At 40.3% G+C, this 15182-nt stretch overlaps 1 long non-coding RNA gene across 1 annotated transcript in view; it reads left to right on the forward strand.

The window, feature by feature from the left end:
* Positions 1-5222, forward strand: part of LOC122564456 — an 8335-nt gene extending 3113 nt beyond the window's left edge. The window contains exons 2-3 of the long non-coding RNA XR_006315914.1: positions 3087-3163; positions 4959-5222. This is a non-coding gene — a long non-coding RNA (uncharacterized LOC122564456). The remainder of the gene's footprint in view (positions 1-3086; positions 3164-4958) is intronic.
* Positions 5223-15182: the final 9960 nt, after the last annotated feature.

A 15182-nucleotide genomic window follows, 5' to 3' on the forward strand; every position in this document is an offset into this window, starting at 1 on the left:
AGGGAATGGTCTCTCCGGAACGCTGATAGGGGTGGGGATGCTGCCTGGCCTGCTTTGTTTTTCCAGCACCACATTTTTCAAGCATGATTAAAAAGGCTCACAGCATTCTGAGCTTTATAAATTGGGACATAGGTATAAATATGTACAAAATCAAGATACAGGTATATGTAAAACAGTATAAGAAACATTGATTCAGAGACAAATGGGATTCTCAGGGAGAAACACGTGGAGAGGATAGTTTAACAGTAAGGTTAGAGAATGGTATAACTCACCTTAATGTGTATAGTTGTATTTATGTTAATACGCAGTAAACAGAGTTCTGAAAAAGCCTAAGCCTGAAAAGAATTCTTTTCCTTCCTATTTCAACAGCAAGATTAGAACCTGGTGTGGCACAGTTTATTGTGTATATGTAGTTGTATTTTGTATTGCTCTATAATAAACAGAGTTCTAAAGAAGCCAAATCCTGAACAGAATTCTTGGCCTTGCCTTCTCCTTGAACATTCGGTCTCCAACCCAAACTCTTATGTCTGGACATGAAACCACATGACAAGTCACTAGGATCTGGAATGCAGTGCCTGAGAGTGTTTTGGAGGCAAATTCAATCAAGACTGAATTAGATTATTACCTGAAAGGGAAGAATATGCAGGGCTACGAGGAGAAAAGAGGGAAGTGGCACAAAGGCAAATTTCTCCATCGAAGACCCAGTAATGACATCGTGGAGTAAGTGGCCTCCTTCTGTGCTGTAGCCATTATTCCATAATTCATTCAAGTGCTGATACAGGCAGCAAATGTCAAGTCTCTCAGGCTCTTTCTTCACCACATGGGTTCTACTAATTTTCAACTGAGTTCTCTGTATATTCTTGGAGAGAAATGCAATATTCTGTGAACATTTAAATACATCCATCTTTCTTCGAAGTTGAGAAACATTAATGTGATAATCAGCTGCTCAAATTTGTGTACAGTGAGAGTAGGGTCAATGCTTGTAACTCTGTGAGCTCCAAGTGGATTGCCATCTGTTGTGTGCTATCAGTTTCAAACGAGTGTGGTAGCATATGATAATAGAGCTGTAAACCTGTGCAGGGTTCAAGGGCTGTTTGATGCATGGAGATTTATTACCTGTGTCCTGAATGACTATGTAGATTCCAGCTGTTTAGTTACTTCACAAAACATTGCTGTTGTCATTGATACACGCTGTCTTATTATTGGAGACGTTAAGTGTCAAGTTCCTTTATTTAGATTGTAGAATCATAAAGTGCTGAAGGAGACAGTTTGGCCCAAAGCTCCTATACTATCAGTTTTGAAACAGCTATCTACTTGTTTGCCATTAGCCCTGTAATTTTCTATCCTTCATTTGAAAATTACTTTTGAATCTGCTAATATTACCCTTGCAAGCAGAGAATTCTGCACCTCAATAACACAGTACAGGAAAAAATTGTCATTGCCTTCCCCCTTGCCTTTTTGCTAATGTTCACTGGGTTTGATCCATACTGTAATCCAAACTATTTATTCCAGTAAAATTCTACATTATTTTGAATACCCATTAAACCTCCTCTGATGTTCTAAGGAGGATAATCCCAATTTCTTCAGTCTTTTCACATAACTGATATCCTACATTGCCAGTAACATCTGGGTAAACCTCTTCTGAAACCTTTCAAAGGTCTTGATATCATTCCTAAATGTGGTGCTGAGAAGGCCCACAGTCCTCCAGCTGAAGTCGCACCAGTATTTTATAAATGTTTAGTTGCACTGAGAAATAGTGTTGCATTCAATGGCTGAAATTGGACTCTTTCACATCCTTGGGTTAGAGAGAAGAAAAATCAATCAGGATTTCTTCTTGATGCTACTTTGTGATAAAATGGGAAAATGTGAATCTGCTAGTGAGCTGATATCAAAATTAGATTTGTGCTCCTGGGTAAACACAAGTACTGGTTTGTTAATAAGCAATTGAATTCACTTTCAGGCGTTTTGATAAATTGCAATGGAAGGAAATACTTTTAACGCAAGAGGATGTAATGAAATGTAATTGCTGCAAACTGCTTACTTCCATCAGGGGCCATCTAGTGGTCAGTTGATAATATTTTCTAATTGACTTGTTCAGAGATGTTATTACACACTTAAGGAATAGGTGGAACTTGAAGCCAAGTCTTCTGGCCCATAGGTAGGGATACTGCCACTGTACCGCAACAGTCTTCCAACATGAAAGTAGGCATTTTCTAATCAATCCCTTCAGAAACATTGTTACGCATCTCTGGAGTGAGTGGGACTTGAACTAGAGAATTATTAGCCCAGCAGCAGGGCCACTATTACTGCACCTCTGCAGACCTTCCCCCGCTTGCCAATATTAGAGTACCATACATACCAACACTCAAACGGATGATAAGCCATGTGTGACTTACTTCAGGTCAATTGATACATTTCGAACTAACCCCAAAATGATCTCTGAATCTGCCAGTCATATAAAAAGAGAATAATCCTTTCATCCACAAAGCGCTACCATTGTTCAAATCACCATTTAAAAAGACAAGGGAACTGATTTTGTCCTGAGCAATAAAGCTGTATCCCCACCTCTTGTGAGCTAAGGTGACGGTTTTTGTGTGTTCCCATTTACAGAGATGGGACCATGTTTCAACCATAATACCCAGCTTGCTCCTGGAAGTGAATGCATCTAATGGAGGTTGACTCTTCATTCACAGAGGGTCTGTTGAGGTTAAATCTGTGTTCAAAAGCAATCAAAAGGTTTTATTCTTGTTGCAGGAGTCTTTATATGAAAATATGCAGTTCAGCTCACCTACTGTCCTTCTCAAAGGTATTCATCACATTATGAGACAGCTCTGAAAAGGGGAGCAAGATTCACAGCTTGATAAAGAATGCTTATCCTGAAATATGAACAAAATGATTAATTTCTGCAAAACAGTGAAATCCTTCCCTAACTGAGGAATGCGGCACATATGTAGTTTTACAGGAATTGGCTGCAACTGTTTCTTGAGCATTGTAAATTATATAGCATACCAGGTCTTTGGAAGCTGGACACTTTTAATGATGACTGGTAATTAAGTTGATACAAACTTTTGGTTTTATATTTAAAGGTGAAATGGACAAGCGCAAGAACAGATGAAAACAATTACACAATTGCCCAAAATCGGTACAAATTTATTTTGCCAAGGTTGGTCAGTTTTTAGCTGCAGTACATGGCTGAAAATTGGTTTTGTAATATGTTGTAATATGTTTAAAGTGTTTAAAATACAAACTCCCTTCAGATATGTGTTCTTGACCTCGCTCTTGTTAAAAAAAGTGGAGTAGCCTGAGGCACCTGATATTTATCAGTAAATCAGTATGTTTAATTTTAACTATTGTGTTAGATTAATTTTGCATATTGTACTTTTTTGGGGGGTTATGATCTGGAATGTACTGCCTGAAGGGTGACTGCAGCAGATTCAATAGTAACTTTCAAGAGGGACTTGGGTAAATAAAATGAGACTAAAAATGCGTAATGCATCTTTGTTCTTTTGAAGCATAAAATTGTATCTAATGAGCGTTAAAGTTCCAAAAAAAAATTAAGACGTTAGTTCTAAATTAACCACCAATTAGGAAAATTCCCAAATCCCATAAACTAATCAGTGCAAGATTACAATCGTTCAGCATGATTTCAAAACATATTTTTATCAGGTTTCTGAGCCTAACTTGATGTTTGATGCCTTCAGATTCTTGTCAGAATGACAATGCTAATCAAAAAGCAGAAGTAATAGAGTAAACTATGTGGAACTAAGGGGAGGAATTTCTGAATCTGTGCAGCTTGTCTGAATGTCTTTCCCAAAAGACTAAGTGAACAAAACGGCAGATCAAAGAGTACAATCGAAGCCTTTATCTCAGAACCAATAAGACTTTTATGTCTCCCAGCTTTGGGCCTGCTCCAAGATTCTGTACAGAGCAGTCAGCTGACATATCGGATAGATCTGTACATTATTTACACACTAATTCACTCTACTTGTCCTTTCCTCCTCCAAAATAGAAACTTAACAAAATTGCTTCAATGATCCCAGAGGAATATTTCCCTTGCCTGTTTTTTTTTCCATAATGTTTTATTTTGCACGGACAGAAATTTAAACGTAACATTCCTTTAACTTGTTAAATACCCAAGTGGGTTGATCAGACAGATACAACTTGCTGTGAAACCTGAGTTAAACCAGATAGCAATAAATGGTCTTATGGCCCTTCTGAGTCAGAAGGCCAAAAAAGCTTCAGGTTCCACCTGCTCCAGAGGTATGTCTGAAGAGGTTAGTTATAAAGATCTAAATACTGTATACAGTATAAGTCCTGACCCCACACCAATTTAACTCAGATTATTCAAAATGATAAGTGGTTCAGAGCCATTGTTGGTTTACAAATTTGTCCATTAATATTTGATGGAGGGATGTAAAATGGGACCTGAAGTAAGTAGTTGATTCCTAGGAGTAGGAAAAAGGAGAATTTTCACCCCGTCCCTTAAATGGCTTGCTTACCATTGTAAGGCAGCCCGTGAAAACATGGACAGTTTGCTCCAGTTAAGAGTGTGCGAATTTCTATCATTATAATTTCTTTCAAAGTGCATGATAAACAAAAACAGGGCTTGTGCTTTTTCCTTCATACATGAGATATGGACAGTGTTGCCAAGACTGGCAGTAACTCAAATTAGGTAAAAACAATGACTGCAGATGCTGGAAACCAGATTCTGGATCAGTGGTGCTGGAAGAGCACAGCAATTCAGGCAGCATCCGAAGACAGGCAAAATCGACGTTTCGGGCAAAAGCCCTTCATCAGGAATAAAAGCCCTGATGAAGGGCTTTTGCCCGAAACGTCGATTTTGCCTGTCTTCGGATGCTGCCTGAATTGCTGTGCTCTTCCAGCACCACTGATCCAGAATCTAGTAACTCAAATTAGTCATGCATTGCCTTCTTCAACTGTTCCTTCAATATTTTTAGGTAGGAAGTTCCAGGATTTTGAACTACTGATGAAAACAGTATACACTGTATATGCCCAAACCAGGATGGTGTGTGACTGGAGGACAGCCTGGAATGATGGTTTTCCAATATATCCTACTGCTTTTCTGTTTCAAGTTGGTGGAGATCACTTACTTGGAAAATGCTGCTGAGGAAATCCTGGGGATATGCTCCAACACATAGAATCATGCAGCACAGAAACAGACCCTTCAATCCAACTCGTCCATGCCAACTAAGTTTTCCAAACCAAAACTAGTCCCGTTTGCCTGCGTTTGGTCCAAATCCCTCTGAACCTTTTCTATTCAAGTTGCCCCTCAAGTCCCTTTTAAATCTTTCTCCTCTCACTGTAAAAATATGCCCTCTAGTTTCGAACTCCCCAACCCTAGGGCAAATACCTTTTCTGTTCAACTTAACTCTACCCCTTGTGACTTTATAAATCTCTATAAGGTCACCCCTCAATCTCCTATGCTCTAGTGAAAGAAGTCACTGCCTATCAAGCCTCCACTTACAATTCAAACCCTCCAGTCCAGGTAACATCCTAGTGAATCTTTTTTAACCCTCGCCAATTTAATAATATCTTTCCTATAATAGGATGACCAGACACAGTGCTCCAAAATTGTCCTCACTAGTGTCCTGTATAACTGCAACATGATGTCCAACTCCTAAAACGAAATAGTCTGAGTGAAGATAAACATGCCAAATGCCTTTTTAACCACTCTGCCTATGATGCGACCTACAAAGAACTATGTACCTGAACCTCTTGGTCTCTCTGTTTGGCAACACTCCCCATGAGACCCTACCATTAGCTATGTAAGTTCTGCCCTGCTTTGTTTTACCAAAATGCAGTACCTTGCATTTATCCAAATTAAACTCCATCTGCGACTCCTCCTCCATCTGCCACTCCTTGCTCCATTGGACCAATGTCTCAACTGTAATCTTAGATAACCACCTTTACTGTCCACTATATCACCAACTTTGGTATCATCCACAAACTTACTAACCATGCCTCCTAAATTCTCATCCAAATTATTTATATAAATAACAAATAACAATAGACCCAGCAATGATCCCTGTGGAACACCGCTGGTCACAGGCCTCCTGCCTGAAAAACAATCCTCCACCACCACCGTCTGTCTCCTACTGTCAAGCCAATTTTGTAATCAATTGGCAAGCTCTCCCTGAATCCCAAGTGATCTAACTTTAGTAAAGAGTCTACCATACAGAACCTTATGAAAGGCTTTACAAAAGTCCAACGTCTACCGCTCTGCCCTCATCTACCTTCTTGGTCATGTCCTCAAAAAACTCAAACCAAGTTTGTGAAACACGATTTTCCACGCATTAAGCCATGTTGACTATCCCTAATCAGTGCTCACCTCTTCAAATGTAAATCCTATCTTTCAGAATCCCCTCCAACAAGTTACCCACCACTGATGTCAGACTCACCAGTCTATAGTTCCAAGGCTTCTGCTTGCACCCTTTCTTAAATAACATTAGCCACCCTGCAGGCCTCTGACACCTCACCCATGACTGGGGATGATACAAACATCTCTACTCGGGCCCCTACAATTTCTTACCTAGCTTCCCACAGCGTCCTGTTTTATACCTGATCAGGTATTGGAGATTTATCCACTTTTATGTTTTTTAAGACCTTCAGCACTTCCTCCTCTGTAATGTGGACTGTTTTCAAGACATTAATATTTATTTCCCTGAGTTGCTTAGCCTCCATGTCTTTCTCCACAGTAAATACTGATGCAAAATATTTGTTTAGTATTTCTCTCATCTCCTATGGTTCCACGAATAGATGACCTTATAGATCTTTAATGGACTCTACTCTCTCCCAAGTTACTCTTTTGCTCTTAATGTACTTAATCTCTTTGGATTATCCTTAACCTCATCTGCCAAGACTATCTCATTTCCCCAGTTTTCCTTCCTGATTTCTCTCTTAAGAATGCCTATATTTCCCTTATACTCTTAAAGAGAATCAATTGATCCCAATTGTCTATACTTATGCCTCCTCCTCATTCTTGACGAGAGCTTCAGTATCTTTATTCATCCATTGCTCCCTATTCCTACCAGCCTTACCCTAAACTCTAACAGGAGTGTGCTACTTCTGAACTCTCATTGTCTCACTTTAGAAAGTGTCCCACTTGTCATTTGTCCCTTTACCTGCAATCTGTCTATACTAATCAACTTCTGAAAGTTCCTGTCTCATATCGAAATTGGTCTTACTCCAGTTTAGAACTTTAACTTTTATATAAGGCCTACCTTATCAAAGTTTTCCTTCTTATTTGGTCGATACATCTAACTATTGATAAAGAAAATTTTCTTGAACACATTTAACAAATTCCTCCCCATCCAATCCTGTAATACCATGGCATTCCCAATCTATGTTCAGAAAGTTAAAATTCCCTACTTTACAACCTTACTATTCTTATAGATGTCTCTACATATGTGCTCCTCTGTTTCCCACTGACCATTAGGGGCCCATAGTATAATCCCATTAATAATCCCATTGATCTTCCCCTTCTTATTCTGAGTTCCAACCATATAGCTTCATTGGATGATCACCCAAGAATATCCTCTCTAAGTACAGCAGTAATGTTTTCCCGAACCAAAAACACCACTCCTGATCCTCTCTTGCCTCCCTTTCTATCCTTCCGATAGCATCTAAATCCTCAGCATTGAGCTGACAGTCTTAACCCTCCCTTAGCCACTTTTCCGTAATAGCTTTGATATCCAAGTCCCGTGTTACCAACCATGCCCTGAGTTCACCTGCCTTATCTGTAAGACCCATACATTGAAATAAATGCAGTTTAATTCTTCAGAGTTATCTTGTTCTCTGACTTGCTTTTTTCTAATTAACTTGCTTTCTTTAACTTCTAAATCATCCCATCTGTCTCTCTATTCTCAGTACAGCTTAGGATTCCCCCACTCACTCCCCATACAAGTTTATAGGCTCCTGAGTAGCACTAGTAATCTCCCTGGCAGGATATTGGTCCCCCGCCAGTTCAGGAGAAACCTGTCTCTTTTGAACAGATCTCTTCTGCCCCTTTCCCAAAGATGAAATTGTAAAGGTGGTGTCAAATTTAGCTCAATGGTAGCATGCTCATAGACTTTTTCACTTCCAACAGTACAATGCAGAAGGAATGCTGCACATGCTGAAGGTGTTGTCTTTCAGAGAAGAGTTAGTCCCACCTGCCTGTTCCTGGCCTATGACCCTCCAAACTTTTCCTATTCATGTACTTGTCCAAGTATCTTTTCAACATTGTAAATGTGCCCTCGTACACATTACCTTCTAGAGCTTGTGGAACTCCAGATGTGACTAACGTGGACAAGAGTCACGAGGCACGGAGACCCTCCCCACCCAGTTTTGTAGGTCCCAAATGATTAGCTGACAAAACTGGTTTCAGTTGACTCCTGAATCTGTCCCCAAAAATAACTTCTCGGAGGAGAGATAAGAAATGTTCTCAGAATAAAGTACTGATTGGCAGCTTCTAGCCTTAGATCTGTGACCACCTTGTCTATTCCCCAAATCCTACACTGGAAACTGGGAAGCTTCCTTGTGCTTGTTCCTCTGCTTCCCGGTGTTCTGGGTGATTCTTTCAGTGAGTTTACAATTCCCCATTGCTTTTGTCATAGCAACATCATAGCCAATCAGAGTCTACTGGCCAACCATTCAAGACCTTTCTTTTCTCCTGTAGTATAAATTGTTGTGATTGTTTGAAATTTAGTGTACCTGTGTTTATCTTTCTGTATGCAAGATAAAAAGTTTTAGCCAGGGCGGCACAGTGGTTAGCACTGCAGCCTCACAGCACCAGGGATCTGGGTTCAATTCCAGCCTCGGGCAGCTGTCTGTGTGGAGTTTGCACATTCTCCCTGTGTCTGCATGGGTTTCCTCCGGGTGCTCCGATTTCATCCCACAAAAGATGTGCAGGTTATGAGAATTGGCCATGCTAAATTGCCCGTGGTGGTCAGGGATGTGTAGGTTAGATGCATTAGTCAGGGATAAATATAGAATAGTAGGGGAATGGGGCTGGGTGGGTTCTCTTTGGTGAGCAGGAACGTGTCTATTAAGTGAAAGACTTAAGAGGAAAATCAACATCAGACTGCTCTTGGGGCAAGGAGTCTTATTGAGGAAAGCTAGCAACTCTGTCTTCTCAGAGGGGTGGCATGGTGGCTCAGTGGTTAGCACTGCTGCCTCACGGTGCCAAGGACCTGGGTTTGATTCCAGCTTCAGGTGACTGTCTGTGTAGAATGTGCATGTTCTCCCTGTGTCTGCATGGGCTCCTCTGGGTACTTTGGTTTCCTCCCACAGTCCAAAGATGCGCAGGTTAGGTGGATTGTCCATGCTAATTTGCCCATAGTGTGCAGGCATGTGCAGGCTAGCTGGATTAGCCATGGGACCTACAGGATTATAGATTAGCAGGGTGGGTCTGGGTGGTTTGCTCTTCAGAGGGTCATTGCCAACTCGGGCTGAATGGTCTGCTTCCGCACTGCAGGGATTTTATGGTCAAGACTGGGAAAGTAATAAAAGTGCACATACAATTCACCTTGGTGTTGGCCTCTGATAGGCTTTCATTCACATATTGGAATTTTAAAAGAGTTACCACAGCATGTGGACATCACTTGCTAGGCCAGCATTTAATGTTTATTCCTAATTGCTTTTAATGAGGCCACGTCATAAATGTTGATTTTCAACAACAGTCGTCTGATTTTAATATATGAGTCCCTTGTGCATTAAAATAGTTTTAAGTCAGAAAAATAGTGACTTAAAATGGCCACAGCATTTTAACCCATCTTTGTGAAATTAATGTGAGATAACAAAGGCAATTTAAACCAAGTTTTGCTTTTACACAAATTATTTCAAGTCAGATTTCTATCTTCCATCTGATTTACACCATTATGGATAGGTTTCACATTTTGGAGGTGAGACTGTAACTTGCACATCATCTAGCTCACAAAACAATAAGCCCAGACATGGGAATACACGAATGAGCTGTTTTATTTACCAGCTGTTGCTTTGGCAGAGCAGCAGAAAGATTTGTAATTGAACAAGAGAGAGCTTGGTCTCTATCTAATTGTTTTCTCTTAGTCGCTCTCAAAGGGCACAACTCAATGATAAAGCAAATCAGAGAAACATTCATACACCTAGAATTCAAAGATATCTACAATATTTGCTGCTGCTGGAGAATACAAGACATCAACCAAAAAAACTGTGGTTCCAGGTTACAATCTAGCACTTCAAGGACACCCTAGGGATCTTTAAATTGTAATTTTAGAAAATTTACATTTTATTGTAGGCACTCTTTCTTTTTTAAAACTTTATACCTGTGTTTGTGGACATGTATTTGATGTTCTGTCTTTACTTTTTTTCAGGGTTAGCAAATAACTAAATTTTAATTTCTTTCATGCAAGAAAACACTGTATTTGTCTTTTTTTTTATTTCTGGTAAACTAAGAAAATGCATTTTTATTGGAGTCAGAATTTGAAATCTTTGCTGTGGCCAATTGACGGGGTCAAAAAGAGGAAACTAGCCCACCCCTCCTTATCATAACAGTGGGGGATATGTTCTTGAAACATTGTGTCATGTTGTGCAGGAACATCCATAGTGCACTAACTAACTGAGTTCCAGAAGTTTGACCCAGTGACAAAAAGGAATGGCATTATAATTTAAATCAGGATGCTGTGAGGCTTGAGGGGGAACTTAAAGGTGGTGATGTTCCATGCATCCTTTACCTTGTACCCGCAGGTGGAAGAGGCCATGCCTTCGGAAAGTTCTCATGAAGGAGCCTTGATGAGTTGTTATAGTGCATCTTGTACATAGTGTACACTGCTGCCACTATACACCAGTAGTGGAAGGTATGACTGGTGAAGCTGGAGAATGAAGTTTCAATTAAGTAGACTGCTTTGTCCTGGATAGTATTGAGCTTCTTAAGTGTTGTTCAAAGAGAGTGGGACAAAAGCAGGAACAGGGTGGAATGGATGATGAGCCATGATCATATTAAATGGTGGAGCCAGGCTTGAAGGGTTGAATGGCTGACAACTGTTCCTATTTTCGATGTTCTATGTTTCTATGTTGTGCTTATCCAGCGGAGTGGAGTATATTCCATTACAGACTGGACTTTTACCCTGTAGATTGTGGACAGGCATTGGGATAGACAGGAGGTGAGGTCTCACCTTTAGAACTTCTGGCGTCTGATCTGCTCTTGTCACCACATTGTTAATTTGGCTGGTCCATTTAACATTCTGGTCAATGGTAAGCTCCTGGATGCTGATAGTGTGGAATTCAGTGATGGTAGTTCTATTGAATGTCAAGCTAAGGTAGGTTCTCTTTTGCTGGAGATGCACAATGCCTGGCACGTGTGTGGTGTGACTGATACTTGTCAGTTATCATCCCAAGCCTGAAGGTTATCCAGATTTTATTGCGTCTGGAGACATACTGTCAGTGTCTGAGGAGTGGTGAGTGGTGCTGAACATTGTGCAATCATTAGCCAACATCCCCACTATTGACCTTATGATGAAGGGAAGACCATTGTTGTAGCAGTTGAAAATGGTCGGGCATAGGACACTACCTTGAGGAACTGCAGCATTGGTATACTGGGACTAAAATGATCGACCTCCAATAAAACCAACCATCCTTCCTCGTTGCTAGGTATGACTGCAACCAGTGGAGAAATTTCCCTTGATTCTGATTAACTTCAATTTGACAAGGGCTTCTTGAAGTCACACTATCTCAATATCAAGGGCAATCATGTTCACCTCATTGTTGGGTTTAGCTCTTTTGTCTGTATTTGGACTGAGGCCATAATGAAGTCAGGAGATGGCAGAAATTGAATTGAGCACCAGTGATCAGATTATTGCTGAGGAAGTGACACTTGCTATCACTATTGATTCCATCAAAATGACCCTCACTTCATTGTAGAGCATACAGAATGCAGCATCTCAACAATGATGTGGCACAGCACTACAGTGACGTGTAGCAAAATATTGAGGCTGCCCAGTCAGAACTATGTGCTGAGATTTCTTTTATGATTAGATTCCCTATAGTATGGAAACAGGCCCTTCGGCCCAACAAGTCCATACCGACCCTCTGAAGAGTAACCCACCCAGCCCCATTCACCTACCCTATATTTAGGTTAGAGTGGTGCATGGAAAAGCACAGCAGTTCAGGCAGCATCCGAAGAACAGGAAAATTGTCGTTTCGGGCAAAAGCCTTTCATCATGAATAGAGGCAGAGTGCCTGCAGGGTGGAGAGATAAAAGTTAAGTTGCATGTTAGGGGAGGGATTGTTTGGGAAAGGTTGACAGGTGTGTTATACAGGGGCTGGGTCTGCAGAGTTTAACAGGTGTGTAGGGATGGGTTTGGTATGCCTGGTATGTCGATTTGGAGAGATAAATGGAAGTGCTGGAAATATTAATTGATATCTAATCTGCACTATAAAGGTCCAGTCTAACACTGGCAACTTACTCCTTCGCTCCAGTCAGATGGTGCACAGTCTGAATCAATGGCCACTTGGCTATATGATTTAACCTTGACGCAGTTTTCACTGTGAATGGAATGGTGCTTTTCTTTGCACAGTGTGTGGGAAACAAGAGATTAATACGTGCAGCTTGATCTGAGAAGGGTAGAAACTGTTCACAAACAGTCTGATAAAAGATGCAGGTTTAGTGTGTGACGATTGGATCAGAGTGGAGGAGTTCACACTGCTTCATGACAGACTGTGGTCTGTTTTGTTTTCATTATAAAAGAATATTGAACATTTAGAATAAATTGCAACAAGTAAACAGCGTGCTGTGATCTGCCAGAGACACAGTAGGAGCATTGTATTTTTCGTTAAAGGAATATTGTCTTCGTGAAAGTGTTTTTGAAGGATCCTGTTTCTTTCTTGATGAGCTCATGATCAATAATGTTCTAATTAAATGCTTCACACTTGTTCTTCTCCAAATGAAAGGTAATCACTTTTCGTTCAATTACAGTATTGCTATTTTTTTCAAATGGGCTTTGCTTCCTCCATTCTGCTCCTAGTGTTTCCTGTTCAGCTCATACCTGAAGGTTCTGAAGAGATAACAGTTTGGAGTTGTCTAGCACCAAGGGCCTTCATGAGGAAAAATAAAGGAAAACGGATTCAGAAGTTGTAGGAAGTGACTTTGAGGGCAGCTTGGAAAGATAGGCTTTGGAAAGATTTCAAAAGGAAAGATTTCTGAAGCACAAGAGAAGGTGTCCCAGGAAAGCCAAAATGTTTCTGCTATTGAAATGTGGAATGCGCAAAGTTAGTGGCTGTAAAGGTTTTGAAAGTTTTGCTATGGGAGCTGTTCACCATCATCATTAGACATGCAAAAAAAAAGTGGGATTTGATGTCAAAGATTTAACTTGGATATTTTTTGGGGAAGGCCAATCAGTACAGATGGACAAAGTTTGCGTAATATTTGAGTAGGGAATCTGTGAGAAAATGTAGACAACTGAAATCTGGACAAAATGGAGTTTTTGGAGGATGGACAATGCAAGAGCATTGGATCATGGAGTTTGTAGGTGATAAAAGGATTTTAGTAGCTCTGAGAGAGAGGTGATGGAGATGGCAATGTTATGGAAAGAGAAACAAGCAGATTTGATCATGTGAATTAGGAATCAGAATTTGGAGGTAAGCATAATATCACAGTGGCTATTCCACTGTAAATGGCAGAACTGTCATGCTGCTGATGTGATGCACTTGAACATGTATAAGAGTACTGGACAATGACTCACACTGGTACCTGTTGATTTATGGTCCCTACTTAGCCCCATGCCCTTGAGACTAACTCTCACAATCCTTCAAGGCCACACAGGCTGGGATCAGTTTACAGACTCCAACCAAAGAACAGCAGAAAGTTTTGGAGAATGTGCCTGATTGGGCTGTTCTATTTTTATCTCACTTTCTAAACTTCTCTGCCTCTTCAGTGTTGATTCTGATTGTTGTTGGCTTCATTGGAAGACCAAACTATGATAAGCTGTGTTAATGTGTTAGTGGGAATGAAACCTGAAGGCCACATTTCTTTACCACACAAATGGCTTCTGTGTATCAACATCATCAGCTGAGGCAATAGGTTTACATTATGTGTTCAAGGCCAGTGCATATGCTAATGTATTACAATAATTTAATTTATCTTAAGAGACTGTTTTTTTGCCTTTTTGTTTCAAAGCAGAAATGAGCTCATTTTCTATCAACAATTATAAATGACATGAAATAGTGTAGGGTTGTTCTAAACTGACAAGCACTTTTATTATCAAATTAGGGTTGCTCTAAACAAATGATGCCAGCACCAAGATGGGTGTCAACCAAGATTAGATGGTTAGCAGACTTGGTTTAGTTTGGAAAGGCCATACACCCAAAGCTTACTCCGGAGGCCTAAGCACCTGACAACTCAATACATGACTGTGGGAACACTGTGCTGTCGGAATTTTCACCTTTCAGATAAATGGTTAAACCGAGAAGCTGTCACCCACCAAGATGTCCAGAAGATATCTTGAAAAAATCTAAAACGAGAGGTTCCCTCACTGTCCTGACTAATATTTACATTGGCTAATAGACATAAAAGTTTGTATATACTTACAAATAGATTCAAGTACAGTGTTCACTATAGAAAATGAAAATGTTGGTGAGGAAGATATAGGGATACTTGCATCTAGACTAGAAGAGATTGACGTTCACAAGGAAGAGGTATTAGAAATACTGCAGAGTGTGAAAATAGACAAGTCCCCTGGGCCAGATGGGATCTATCCTAGGATCCTCTGGGAAGCAAGGGAAGAGATTGCTGAGCCTTTGGCATTGATCTTCAAATCATCATTGTCTACAGGAATAGTGCCTGAGGACTGGAGGATAGCAAATGTGGTTCCCTTGTTCAAAAAGGGTAGAAGAGACAACCCTGGTAATTACAGACCAGTGAGTCTCACTTCAGTTATTGGTAAAGTGTTGGAAAAGGTTAAAAGAGACAGGATTTATAACCATCTAGAAAAGAATAATCTGATCAGGGACAGTCAGCATGGTTTTGTGAAGGGTAGGTTGTGCCTAACAAATCTTATTGAGATTTTTGACAAAGTGAACAAACAGGTTGATGTGGTGTATATGGATTTCAGGAAGGCGTTCGATTAGGTTCCCCACAGTAGGCTATTATACAAAATGCAGAGGAATGGGATTGTGGGAGACATAGCAGTTTGGATCAGTAATTGGCT

Source organism: Chiloscyllium plagiosum, chromosome 29, assembly GCF_004010195.1.
Source record: "Chiloscyllium plagiosum isolate BGI_BamShark_2017 chromosome 29, ASM401019v2, whole genome shotgun sequence".
Lineage (NCBI taxonomy): Eukaryota > Metazoa > Chordata > Chondrichthyes > Orectolobiformes > Hemiscylliidae > Chiloscyllium > Chiloscyllium plagiosum.